We start from the raw sequence: 14,803 nt of genomic DNA on the forward strand, positions 1-14,803 counted from the left end.
TATAAATATAGATATTAATTATATAAAACTCTATCTCTCTATATATATCTATACACACACACACTATATATATATATATATATATATATATATATATATATATATATATATATATATATATATATATACACACACACACACACACACACATACATACATACAGAGAGAGTTTTATACATGTATATTGTAGCACCGCTAGCGCAAAAGTATAAACAATCATTTAAAAACTTAAGAAACTTTTGCTACTTTGGAAGGAACGTACACTATTCTCAGTGTTTTGGTCAGTCTTTTATTCATGTAAATCACATTTTGAGCGCTTTCGTTCATTGTAATGTTTTCTGTAAAACTTCTGAAAACTTTACAATGAATGAAAGCACTTAAAAAGGAGGTAGATGGCCAACACATACAAAAAAACCACACCACCCAACTAATTATACCTACTCCGAGATCGCACAAATGTTGGCCGTCTGCCTCCTTTCCTTCGGGAGATTATCGGTTATATGAGGAGTCATTCAAGTGAAGATTCAATGGTGTTGTCCTGGTCTTTTTGTTTTTGGGTATGTGGGTTTTTGTTTATTTGAAGCAGACCTATGCATATATATATATATATATATATATATATATATATATATATATATATATATATATATATATAAATTTTTACCATGTAAATGTCATGATTGGCTATAGTTTTTTGATCAACCAGTAGAGTTTTAGAAAAGCTATAACTTATTTACATTTTTTATGTGATTGGTTAACGACACTTTTTAAGAGAACATGAACTGTTGAAGTTTTAAGACTTGAAAAAGGGATTATACATGAAGGCGCTTGTCGTCTTATTTCTGGAATAGTAACTTTGCTTTATTAAAGTATTTGTTTTAAGCCTATTGCTGTGGGCTGTGGTAGTTTCAGTACTTTGTTTTTGCATACATACATATATATATATATATATATATATATATATATATATATATATATATATATACACACACACACACACATATACATACACACACACACATATATATATATATATATATATATATATATATATATATATATATATATATATATAGGGAGAGAGAGAGAGAAGTTGCCATAACACAGAGGAGGCCAGTTAAAAGCATAGCTAAGAGCTAAGGTAACTGAAAACCAAACCCATTGCAACACTAACGGTGCAATTTATCAAACTACCAATCACATGGTACAGTACAATATATCAAATTACCAGTCACATGATACAACCTGACAGTCATCTTGACAGGTGTCAGAAGAGATTTCTGTCAGCTGCTTCTTCACCCTTCATAGAAGCAACCACATGGAGAACCTCCACTCTCTTATTGCATATAAAAAATTAACTCAGCATTGCACTATCACTTCTAACCAATCTTGAATAGTTAATTCTAATCACAGAAGCATCTGTACTGGGGAAATGGTCTGCATTCCTTGCATATAAAAATAACTCAGCACTGCACTATTACTTCTAATCAGTCATGGATTGTTAACTTTCTAATCACAGAAGAATCTGCATTGGGGAGAGTGGGCTGCATTCCCACATCCCCTCACCTATAAAAACAATCCAAGCTTGAACAGCTGCTACTAACTAAATGTATGTACATTGATCTTTGACTAAATGCAAGCTGACTAGTACATATTTCAGCGATAAGCAGATTTGATTGCTTGACCACACTTCATATGTTGTCATCTAAATGAGAATTTGACCATATTATTAATGCACAATATTACAATTCTACTTAAGGTAATTCCCCCATCTTTTATCATAAGATCATTATTTCTGTAAATTAATATTTTTCTAAGTTGTGTATAATGTTAGTATAAAGACTGGATGCTTTCAACAGATGAATCCATAAGAATACATGCAATACCACTTCCTTGAGTCTGAGACAGTTTAAGATAACTCCTGTATTACTTTGCAGATAACATGTTCACAACAAACAGTTACCACTCTCCATTGCTTTTTTCTGAGCAATGAGATTGTGAACATGCTTAACAGAATGGTTTTAGAGCAGGATAGCTGTAATTGTGATAAGCTGCTTTAATATTCTGCAATTAGAGTCTACTTTTTGTTGAAAGTTACAATCAATTTAGGCACTCAGGATTTTGGATAACCATTTCATATGAACAGTCACAGACCTGGGCTGTGGTTGAACAGGGCCTTATAAATCAACATACTTTTCCATCAAAGAAATGAATAAAATGAAACAAAATCAATTTTGTTTGTGCAAGCACACAGGACCAAGGTTGTTGTACACAGGGAAGCATTAACAATGAAATTTAAAAAAACATTGTATACCATTATTTTTTTATAAAAGTGTAGCTATATCAATACAGTTTCATTATGCAGTCAACTAAGGGGTTAGTTCATGACTGACCATCACAAAAACACATATTATAACAAATCTTTAAATTACAATAAATCAGTAAAATGCAATGAAATTATTTTCCACACAATCCATTCAAAAGTCCTTGAGGCTTCTACTATGTTTGTGTTAGAAATGTTCAGTGTTGGGATTGTTTTTTTTTTTTAAATAATAAAACATAATAAGCAAAAACTAAATGGTAGAATAAGACATGGATAAAAACGGAATCGGATTGGACCAGTGTTGATTGTATAGGGCATTTCTTAGTATTAACTGAACCACCTTTGGTTATGTTTTTAGTTTGGATAAAGTTGTATTCATATTAACAATTGAAAGCTTTTGCTAAATTTATAATTTGACTTGTTATACCGTTGGACTTGTTATACCGTTGGCCAATGAACATTAATGAATCAAGTTCTTTATTTTGGTGGTTGTGGCAAGCAGTAGTTCCCAGAGAAGACCATTAAAAGAGCACTTATTTGGTTCATTGCTTTTTACTGTGCACCACGGAGCTCTCTTGTGTTTTATTCGATATAGCAATGCATAACAGAAAACCTGCCCTCTTTCTTAGGTCTTACTCTAAACCTAACAAATGAATGCTTGCACACAGTCTACCTCCTAATGCTAAAACCTGCAGTTTATCTGAAAATGTTAGCATTAGCATGCACTCCTACTCATTGTGACTGCAGACACAGAAACGCACATCTTCAGGAAAAGGTGCATCCAGTATTGCTCCTTTCATTGAGTGCTGCATTCAACAAAGACTGGTTTCAAAATGTTCCAACACTATAAATATCTGACAAGATGCAGCCATATGTAACATATACATGTGTGAGTATTTATATATATATATATATATATATATATATATATATATATATATATATATATATACTACAAAAACTTCATAAATCTATACACTATTAAGAAGGCCAAAAAACTGGAAAAATAACACCCCGAGACTGAACTGTTCCTTAGCGCTTTTGTCCGTTTATTGTTAATTCGAACTACATACATACATATACACACACACACACACACGAACACTGACATAATGGAATACGGAAATGCAAGTTAAAACTATGAAAATGTCTGACAAAATGTTTCACGCCCTCCTTTTTTTTCTGGTAGAGGTATTACCAACCCTCTTCCTGTAAAAACATGGCTACCACTATACCAGTTTGTTTCGTAGCATTTACAATTATGCTTGCAGGTCGTATGGATTCTAACACAGCCTACACCTTAGATAAGTGATAGTCCCATTCTTGCGAATGAAAAACTGAACATTTCATGCAGGTGTGCAGCATATCATGTGCGAGGCTTTGATATTTTATCCATTTGCCTCTGAAAGAGGACTCCAATTCTCTGTAGTCCAAATAATAACACTTAATAGCAAAACAGACCATCAGAGGGTAAAAACAGCTGTTTTCTTGATATGGGCAGAAGTAGCATTTATCAGTAGCTCTTCATCAAGTGTAAAGTGATTACATTTGTAATCACCCGTGTTATACGTTTTGGCAGTTTTATATACACTCTAGTCTTTTATCTGTTGTGATTTTTTTTTTTCCACCCGGGCTGTCCCTGTGGTTGCTCCACTGAGATCAGAGTACTACCCTGGTTGTTGTTGTGTCTTTCGGCTTATCCCGGTTAGAGGTCGCCACAGCAGAATTCCGGTCCGCTAATGTTTGGTAGTGGATTTTTACGTGCCGAGTTACCAGCCCTGATGCACAACCTTCAACGAAGGCACGCTCATTCACGCATGCCTCCACACAGAAGACGCTCTAGCTGAGAATTGAACGGGACAACGTCTTGCTGTGAGGCGATAACGCTACCACAGCATCACTATTAACCCAGAACTGATGAGTTTGTTTATTTTTTTTATTTTAAATTTGTTTACCAGGGTAGAGTACTACCCTGGTAAACAAATTTAAAATAAAATAATAAAATAAACTCATCAGTTCTGAGTTAAATTCTCTAAGCTAGGCATTATTCTTATAAATGTGATGTTGGTTTTCCAAGGGAGTCTCCATGTTCTTCCTTAGACTAGGCTTTCCGAGCTTTAGTTTGCCTGGCAGACAAATAGAGTGCTCTACACATCTTGTTATGCTGTATTTTCCTATTCACAGATTTCCTTAACAATGTCAAGCAGCTCTTTCAGATGGCTGCCATTAAGAAGTTCGGATGAGGTCAACCCACCCGAAACTTGTGCCTCTGCAATGATTGAAAACCATGCGAAGGATTGCAACTGGTCCCAGTTTTTGCCAGCTGCATCGACAAATTTCTCAGGGTGAATTTCATTGTTTTATTAAACCTCTTCACTAATCCATCAGTCTGTAGATTGATATCTTCAGCTGTTTGAGTTTAAAGCACTAACATACGTGCAGTACCTTTGATATATAAAAGGGGTGAATGGATCAGTAAGTAACTCCTTTAGCATATCTTGTCTGAATAATGACGCTGCTTCTTGAAGTTTGGTATTATAGTCCATTATGACTAATATGTTCTGATACCCATTATTGAATTTTTTCCTCATTATGTCGACAGCAATATGATAAAAGGATATTTATATGATGGATATTTGAATCAAGGGCCTTTTTCATCAAGGAAGGGTGCAGTTTTCTCCCATTCCGAACAAAACTGAACAAATTATCTCTCTCTCTCCCTTTCATTATTCCTTACAAAATACCCTTGTCTTAGGTTTATCCATCAAGCAATGAGATAATTACTAACTTGTAGAAAATCACAGAAATGTATTCAGTTAAAAAAAAAATCAAACAGAAGCGTTTGCACTGGCTTGCTTTTTCAAGAAAGACATTTTCTAGTATACTTGTACAGAAAATATCTTGTAATATTACATAATAAGTTAAATCAGTGGTTTCAACCACAGGATGCAGAATTCTCAAAGGGATTGTTTGAATTTCTGCACATGTATGGTGATATGCTTCCGTTACCATTAATACATATTACCTCTGCTTTTTAATTGTTACTTTTCTTATGCTAACACACAAGGGGAAGCTACAGGGGAAATCTTATCGAATTTTGCAGAGCTTGAGCTTACTGTCCTTATAAAAACACAGTACCTCTTATTACCTTGGATGTAACACAGTGACGCATGGTCAACTCGATTATTCTAGCTGTAATTTTATTACACTCTACAGGGACTACTTTACCGAGTTTGTCTAACTGAGTATGATCAAAAACCCTTTACACCAGAGGCCTAAGGAGAAAAGTTCCAAAGTATTACCAACATTTTTAAACAAACATACAGCAATATACAAGAACAGGCATTAAATAAGTTACATTAGCAATTACACATGTTTGCTAATTAGATTACACTCATATGTAAAAGGAGGTAACTATTACAGTATAAAAGATACGTATGCATTAGCAGATGTTGAACATTGAGTATTTGAAGAAGTATATTAGTTCGTTTGTCAAACAGATTGTGTGATTAATACATATAAATTAAAAAAAATAGAGCTGATGGAAAAAATCAGATAGGGCACAAAATGTTGTAGTTAAGAGGTGGGGTATAAAGCAGGTTAAGAAATGTTTATGTATGTGGTTATCATAAGGTTTATATCAGAAGTGTACAGAGGTGGCAGACGAAAAGGGTCACAAAACAATGTACAAAGCTAAGAGATGTTAGAAAAATATTTCAGTATTGGTAAAGGCTGGTTATATAGCATAAGATTCTTAATGAAAAGAAATGGTCTGATAGTATGGCAAGCTGAAGATAGTGGCATGTATCTTAGAGATGTAAAGGAGCAGATCCTGTGGTGTCGTAGGTTGTTTAAATGAGTTTGCATTCTGAATGGATTACAGTGGTAGAAAATGGTTCCATAATTTAGCTTCTCTATTTGAATACAGAGAGCTACCTGTAGTATATGATGATAGGGTTACAGTGATTAGTGATTTTTACTTTAGTACATAAAATACCTATGGTGGTGGTGCTGCGGTAGCGTTGTCGCCTCACAGTAAGACGCTGTCCGGTTCGATTCTCAGCTAGAGCGTCTTCTGCATGGAGACATGCATGAATGGGCTTACCTTCATTGAAGGTTGTGCGTCAGGGCTGGTAACTCGGTACGTAAAACTCAACTACCAATCAATAGCAGACCGGAGTTCTGCTGTGGCGACCCCTAACCGGGAAAAGCCGAAAGACACAAACTTTAGTACATAAAATTCTATTGGGGAAGTAGATGTGTAATAAATTATCTAAAGCATGCTTTTCAGTTTTCACATTTATGTCAATAACTCTTTCCTCAGCACAGAGCTTAATGGTGTTCATAGGTTCATATTTAAGTAGTAGGCTAGCTGCCCTGGTGGGCCATTTTATGTCTACCCAATGTCTCTTTATGTGCTCAAATTAACATATCCCATTTAGTTATAGATTGATCTTTCCCATACCAAGGTTGATAATTATATAGTACTGAGAATTACTGGAATCATAACAGATATTTTGAGGTCACAGATGCATGGGATAAAACATTTAGGAGCTACCTTTGTCCATTAGTATACAAGGAGCAGTCTTGGGGTAAATTTTCTGTGTCCCATCCATAGATCTAAGTTGTGTTTAAAATGGACAGGGTTGAAATTTCTTCTAGAACAGACTCAACATCCGCATAAAATAATGGTATCCTCTGTGAAATAAACCTGTCCATTCAAACCATTTTGTTGGTGTTGCAGAAAAGGTTTAGATCCTTAAACCAAGTAGTTCTAATGGCATTAGAGTTGCTGATATGAAATAAGTCCTTCAGCAATGGGTTGGAGGATGCATTTTATATGAGATGTAGGTCATCTCTTAGCAATCTGTAGGATACTGAGTATAGGACAGGGCTTTGAATCGGTCCATATAGGACATGTTGTTTAGTCCTTGTATCCTTTTAGAAAATAAGTAATAAAATGTGGCCCTTCCCTCCACATTTATACCAATGTAGCGCAATAGTCAATTATTTTTGTTTCACAGAAGATGTGCCACTCAACTTTCCATCTTGAAAGTGTGTAGCAAATGGTTAAAATGTGGAACAGTTATGAAAAGCTTCAGCAAGGAAGCTCACAGAATGGTGCATAGCTATTTTTTCACACAAAACAAAATCTACTGATTCAGTAATAAGATTCAGTATTATTTACATTACATATATGTTAATACATTAACAATAAATGAGTAGCAAATTATTTTTTGAGGAAAATCTTCGAATATGAAATTCTTAAGAGTCAAAATTAGAAACTTTCCTCATAATAAAATATGGTAGAGAGATGAATCAGAAACCACTACATTTTTTGCAGCATGTTAGGTCTAAAAGCAGACAGATTAGTTGTAAACATTCTGAGATTAACAAATAAACTTTCTACTAAACTTACTAAGTGATCTGAGTTTGGGATCTCTCTGTAGCAACTCACTAACTTATCTGAGTTATTGGGATATCTCTGCAGTATCCATCTTCTTATGTTCTTATTTTACAAAAAAAGTTGTTTAAAGCTGTTCACTGTTAAAATGTCAGTCATTTACTGTGCTGTTGCTGTCTGGTGCAAGTTGAAGCTTTAAAGTACTAGTATAACTCCAAGTAGGGACTTGAAGGTAGGACAGTTTGTATATTGGTTTCATTTTCATAAACTGAAAAAACACAGTCTACTTTAATTTTTCCAAATAAAATGCATTTTCAGTACCACAGATGATTTCCACATTCCACACAGCCACTCTCTATTTATTTTTTTAATCCAAGGCTGTATGCCTTTCCCAAGCCTAAATTCCATCACTACAAGCCATTACTTCAGCAGAGTAACATCACACATTATCCTGAATGTGCTCACTCTCCAAACATTCAATATTGTGTCTTCCTTCACAGTAATCCTACTGATATATAGGTAGCTTCCTGGCTTGCTACCTTCAGGTGACCTCCTCCTAATACCTTTGATTGTCAGTTGCCATTTTGTTAACTAGCTATCTGCTGTTAGAATATTCCTATGCTCCATACTAAGGGTGCCTTACTCATTTTTGAACAAATATCAAAAATTTTATAGGCAACATGATGTAAACTCCCTCTCTCTAGATATATATATATATATATGTAATATAGACAGAGATATATATGTGAATATGTATTTTGTGTGTGTAACACTCTTGGTTAGATAATATGAATGTACAAACATTTAGTCTCATTACTGTGCCTTTATACATCATAAAAGAGAGATTAATTTTGTTTGCTGTTACGTAAAGCATTAATACTCTTACATTTCATTGTGTATCATAGTTTCAGTTGTGCATCAAAGTCGCATACACTTACACCTTATACTTGTGTTTTATTTTTAAATATTGTACTTCAACTGCATAAAGTGAATGCTTCTCAGTAGTAAACAACAGGACTAATTTGTCATCTTCATTAATGTCTCTGTGAGTTCCACAGTATTCAGAAGGAATATGCAAGATTTATTTCAGCCTTATGTAATGCAGCCACCCATTTTGACTGTGTTTAGTAGAAAATCACAGTGTTCTAGGTTATTAGCTACAAGATTCATTTGTAGGTTTCATTTCTAAGTTACTTAAACAGGTGCAGTTCTGCAGTATGCTACAGTTCTAACAGCAAAAAGCTCCAGCATTCATTTGCAGAATTCTTATTTAATATTGCCAAGCACTCAAATATATTTAAGAACTGCAGTCCATAGACTTGAACACAGGATAAACTATTTATGTCATCAGATGACAGTATGTCTTAGTGTGTTACAGTCCAGCAGTTCTAAGAGCTGCTTTTCAAGTATTCTGTTTTGTTATTAATACATATATATATGTGTGCATATACAGGCATACACAGTAAATATAAGTGTCTGTGTGTGCACGTATATGAAACACTGTATAAACAAGTAAATTCCACAATATTAATTAACTCAAAATTCATGGATGGGTAAAAAAATACACTTTAATATGTTGACATGATATTATGTATTATTTTCAATGTTATACGATATAAAAGCAAAAGTCCCACAACAAATGCATATAGGATTAAAATAATATAATAGTGCAAAATACAGTACCATCTATGAAACAATAAAGTAGTTAAACATAACTTCTCATTCCTCTCCACCAGGTAAAATACCCAAAGCCAGAGCTGTTACAAATACATTAAAAAGCATATTATTACTTGCTTCACCCATTAGGGCATCCACGTTTGGATATGTTGTGCATGTGGTTGCCTTGTGTTAGCATGAGAGATCTGGAGCAGATGGTTCAGGAAGATGATTGTGCTGTTGAGGTAGGGTGGACCAGGCAGCTTTGACCAGGGAAGGGCTGGGATATACTTAATAGAAATATATAGGGATGAAAACTGGTGATGGGCTTAGACTGCAAAATGGTAGAAGGAAAGGCACTTAGGAAGGATCATTCCAAACACAGATCAAAGCACTCTATTAAATCCTAGAAGTCTGTCTTGTAGATAAAAATAAAGTGATTTTGTTAAAGCATTTATGTGATTTAACAAAGTGCTTTGATCTGTGTTTTGACTGCTCTTTCCTAAGTGCCTGTGGATTTTCATTGTTTTGGGTGTTTTGGGCACTTTTCCTCTTCTGCATCTGGTAGAAGGAAAAGTCCCTGTTACTGAAGGAGAATAGCAGAAGGTGATTTGTAAAGCTATGAGCAAAGTGAGGGCGGAGACGTTACTAGGCAGATTGAATGTGTGAAGTAGGTGGATGGGGGAAGCTGTCGAAAGAGAAACTGAGAATGAGTATGTTATTGATGAACGATAAATATTGTTTTATGGGTCAGGAATTTTATGAGGGAGAGTAAATCAAGGTAAGTATACGCTAAAGGATGTGGCACAGAGTGAATGGTGTGGAGGTGATTTTGAAAACAAGGTAAGTTTATTCTAATAGATGTGGCACAGACTGAATGGTATAGAACGAGCTGTCAGAATTAATCAAGGTAAGTAAATACTAAAGGATTTGGTGGGCAGTAAAAGGTGTATGTAAGTGGTTTCGAGATGGGTGGATCCCTTGGTACTGATGGTGCACATTCTGGCTGCAGCTGTAGGCATGCATGTGGGGGATAAGGCTTTGGACTTTATTTGTGCTGCTAGTCAATTTAGGTACTGGAATTTGTGTATTTTATTTATTCTTATGAGGAACAGTTTTGTGTAGATAATGGTCATGTATTATGGTTTTCTTTTTTGGGGGTGGGATTTTGATTATTGGTTATGTATTGATGCCATTAGGTTGTATTATTAACAAGAAATTAAAAAAAAAAGATTTGAAAGGAAAATATAAGACAAGCTGTGAACATTTGCAGATTTCAATATTTTTATTCTGCATTTTCAGTATTGATATTCTATGAGAGTAATTCTTGAGCTGTAAAGTATGATGCAAACATTCTGGTGCAAAGATAATTTTAAAGTGAAGCTACTTTATTACTTTAAGGATAAATCTTGTAGAGATGGTGTGTTGATTGATTATTCATAGGTTCATACATAAGAACAAGCCTAACTACTCTTGTGATACATTTTAAGCTTAACCAGTTTTTCCCTCAAAGGTGAGATTTAAACCCTGTACCTTATATCTGTGAGGTAAGCACCTTAGCCATTATGCCAATCCATCCCCTGGATATTCTAGCAATCAGTCAGAATACTTTAACTTGGCAGACTTAGCACAGAGTTATACTGTCTTTAATTACTAATCAAAGCCTTCTATAGTTATATTAAGAATATCCACGGCAATACCCAGATTTGCTCCAAGTTACTGCACAATGCTACCTCCTGTACTGTGCCAACAGATATTGCCAACATAGTAGCTGACAGATTCAGCGCCAACTTTCCCCCAAAAGGACCAATCACAATACCAGAAGAATGCCAGACACCCAATATCACTGCAGCACAGGTTAAAGCTACATTGTCTAAGGCCAAGAATAGAGCTTCCATGGGACCCGACAATATCCCTGGCTGTGTTCTGTTAGAAAAGTTGCATCTAAAGAAATCCCAATCCCTGCGCACTACACACTCCTCAATCTCATTACCACAATCAGCAGAACATGCTGGAGGGACAGAGACTGCCCATGCTATTGAATAGACTTCCCATGCATGTCAAGCAGAGCACCTCACTGGCACTCTTTAAGAGAAATCTTGATGAGTGGATGGGAAATAGAAAATTCACCACGGGGATCACTCCAGTGGCTCTACTAGACAGAAGCACTGGGAACTAAGGTCGGATGGCACGATGCCAGGGTAATCCTGTGGGCTAGGCTTGTAAAGGCTCCAGGGCCATTAGCCTAGTGCACACCTATGAACATGATTTCCAGATTGCTTATCTTAGCTTCCTGTACAATGAAGCATTATACTATATTAATGCAGTCCCTTCCCAGATAAAGAATTTACGATCATTATGTAGAGTAACCCTTTAGTGAAGGATTGCACAGTGTTGGATACTTCATGCTCTGAGGTCTCATCGAAAGCTTGATGAATACCTGGTTTCAATGTTTGAAATGGGCATGGTAATTAAATGTTCACACAAATAAAAATGGACTAATCACTTCAGCAGTTATCAGTACTTCATTGCTAGTCTTTATTAGAGATCTCCTTACAGACCTCCCCGTGAACAGTGCTGATTATATTATTAAGCGCTATTGGATGGTACCCCTATCCATAGCAGCCATAGCAGCTGTACCTTAAGGGAGAGGGAGAGATTGTACACCTGATTACTAGACAATATAGTTCATGAGACAGACTATTACAGACAGCATGTTAAATATGTTTTTTTTTTTTTTACCTTTGGCAGTTGTCAGTAATATTCGAGCAGCACTCTTAGGGCACTTGTCTAATGGTCTCATTAACTACTACATTTGTTTAAAATTATAATTTCATTTCAATGGACCCATCATTTCTGATACCCTTCTCGTATGGCTGAGTGAATGGAAGCATGGGATATCCATATATGTGATAACAGAATACATAAAATAATTGAGCGTCCATGCTCCACTAACTAATTGAGGATTCTACTGCCAACAATTTGTCTAGAGCTGTGATTCATGCAGCTGCTATAACAGATAACATTGAGTTTAAACAAATGGAGGCATGCATGCATAAATGGTAGCAGTAAGTGAATTTCCATCTATAGATAATAAAGATATGACAGTTTTCTTCAAAAGTGCAAAACATTGCTGATCCATTTTTTGATTGTCAGTTCTGTATTCACATTCAACACTAGTCAGTTATCTGCCTTCATATTCTGTTGCCACATCCCCACACTTTTAGTGACCCTGTTTTCACCTGAGGTAGGAGTCCATGAGCTTTAGCTTCAAACGTGCCTACCAAACTGACGCAAAAAAGATTTTCCACATTAGAATGAATAAGCTGATATGCTTATTACTTTACTCAGTGACCAAAACATTAAAATAGTATGCTTTAATTAAGCATATCATTGCTGGAGCCTTCCTGTGTCCAGACAGAGTGCCCTTCAAACTATCTGGAGATATACAGAACCGAGTATATTTTTCTGGCACTTCAGAGTTGTGTACTGGTAATTGTTGTTTGACTAATTTTATATCATTGCTAGCTGACTTCAGAGTTGTGCACTGTTATTTTTGCTTCACTGTATAGTTTTTCAGATCTCTGCTGAAGGTGTTGGTTTTCCTATACCCACCCTCCCTATTCCTGTGTTGTTGTTTAAATTTCAAGGCTTTTGCAGTTGCTCGCCCCCACTGTAGATTAGATCTGGGACACTCCCCCCAGTCCCATCTCTTTACCTCACTCTACCCAATAGACTTCTTCTGCACTTGTTTTTAGTCATTTTTAATTTAATTGCATTTTTTAAACTGTTTGGTCTAAAATTGATACATACTCAAGTGTGCTAGCTTGCACTGCATTTGAATTGTTTTAACTGCTGTTTTAGCTACTTTTCTGTATATATATATATATATATATATATATATATATATATATATATGTAAAAATACCTTTCTTGTAACTAGTGTAGTGAAGATTCAGATTTGCTGTTTCCAGGACTGTATATAAGCTTCTGAGCCCCCCCCCCCCAAGCTTTCTGTGTTGGAGGGAAGCCTTCTAGCTAGGAGTGGTAAGCACTAGGTAACCTATCTACCACATAAGGAGTGGTTCTGGCCCAGAAATTGTAGTTATTGACCATTTGCACAGTTTTTCCATCTCTCTCAACTTTCTGATTTAAAGGCCCACATTTGCACTTCTTTCCCCCCTTTCCTGTAACTAGTTTAGTCCAGATACAGATTCTTAGTTTTAGCACTTGAATTTGCTTATTCATGATCAGCACTTGTTCAGAACTTGTAAGCACTAAATAACCTACTAATTACTGCAGCACTCAACCTTCCTCATTATCTTGAGGAAAACAATTTTGGTACTTACTTTCCTCACTTGCTTAGAGAAAAACAGCTCTTGTACTCACTTTCCTCACTTATCTAGAGGAAAATAATTTTTTATTCAGGCATGTCCAAGGGTCAGCTCCCAGTTTTCTCTCCTGTCTGAAAGATGAATTTGGGCATTGTGAGGCAATGTAGAAATTGCCTCATGTACACCCAACACTACAACCTGTGAGAGATGCACTTATCTAGCCAAACTGGAGGTAAAGCTCTCTCCAATCAAGACTGAACTTGACAGTCAAGAGGAGAAGGTAAACACTTGCACCACACCACACTCATCACATAGTCTAACTAAATCTACACCACCAAAATCCACACATAGAAACACAAAAACATTCACGGAGGCTCTCAATAATAATCTGCTCAAGCAACAGAAAACTCCAAAGCAGAAACGCAAGCAACCTTCACCCCCAACACAACCCAAGTGACACATAGCCCGCAGACTCAGTGTGCCACTGAACTTCAGCCAGTAAGGCAAAACAACATACCCAACACACTAGTCATAGGTGACTCTATAGTCAGGCCTACTGATGTCCCACTCACCAGGCTGAACAAGGAGAAGGTTATTGTCAGCTGCCTGTCAGGTGCCAGGATATGCCACATAACCCACACACTCAGGTCACTCCACAACAAGTACAAATATGACTCTGTCATTGTCCATGTTGGTGTGAACGACCTGAGACGTACCTCCCTGGACTACATGAAAAGAGACATGGAAGAGCTCACCAATCTTGTAGCCCAGGCAGGTATGACCCTAGCCCTGAGTAGTATTCTTCCATCACCCAGAATGATGCCACAGTACAAGGACAAAATGATTGACGTCAGTAATTGGCTGAGCTTCTGGTCCATTCTAAAGGGATCCAGTATCTGTCTGCCTGGGATGACATGGTTGACCGACCACAATGCTTTGCCAGAGATGACCTGCACCTGTAAACCCTGGGATTCCGGATACTGGCTAAGGTTCTTGCCACCCCTATAGTTCCTTTTTTAGGCAAGGTTCAAATGACAAATTCATCACCATAACAGGAACAGGCAAGCAAAAACTGAGGGTGATGCT

The 14,803-nt window shown here is 36.2% G+C and overlaps 1 protein-coding gene across 4 annotated transcripts in view; it reads left to right on the forward strand.

Moving 5' to 3' along the window:
• Nucleotides 1-14,803, forward strand: part of ASTN2 (astrotactin 2) — a 7,150,955-nt gene that overhangs the window by 4,880,274 nt on the left and 2,255,878 nt on the right. The window lies entirely within an intron of this gene.

This window comes from Protopterus annectens, chromosome 16.part0 (genome assembly GCF_019279795.1).
Source record: "Protopterus annectens isolate FY-2018-M chromosome 16.part0, PAN1.0, whole genome shotgun sequence".
NCBI lineage: Eukaryota > Metazoa > Chordata > Ceratodontiformes > Protopteridae > Protopterus > Protopterus annectens.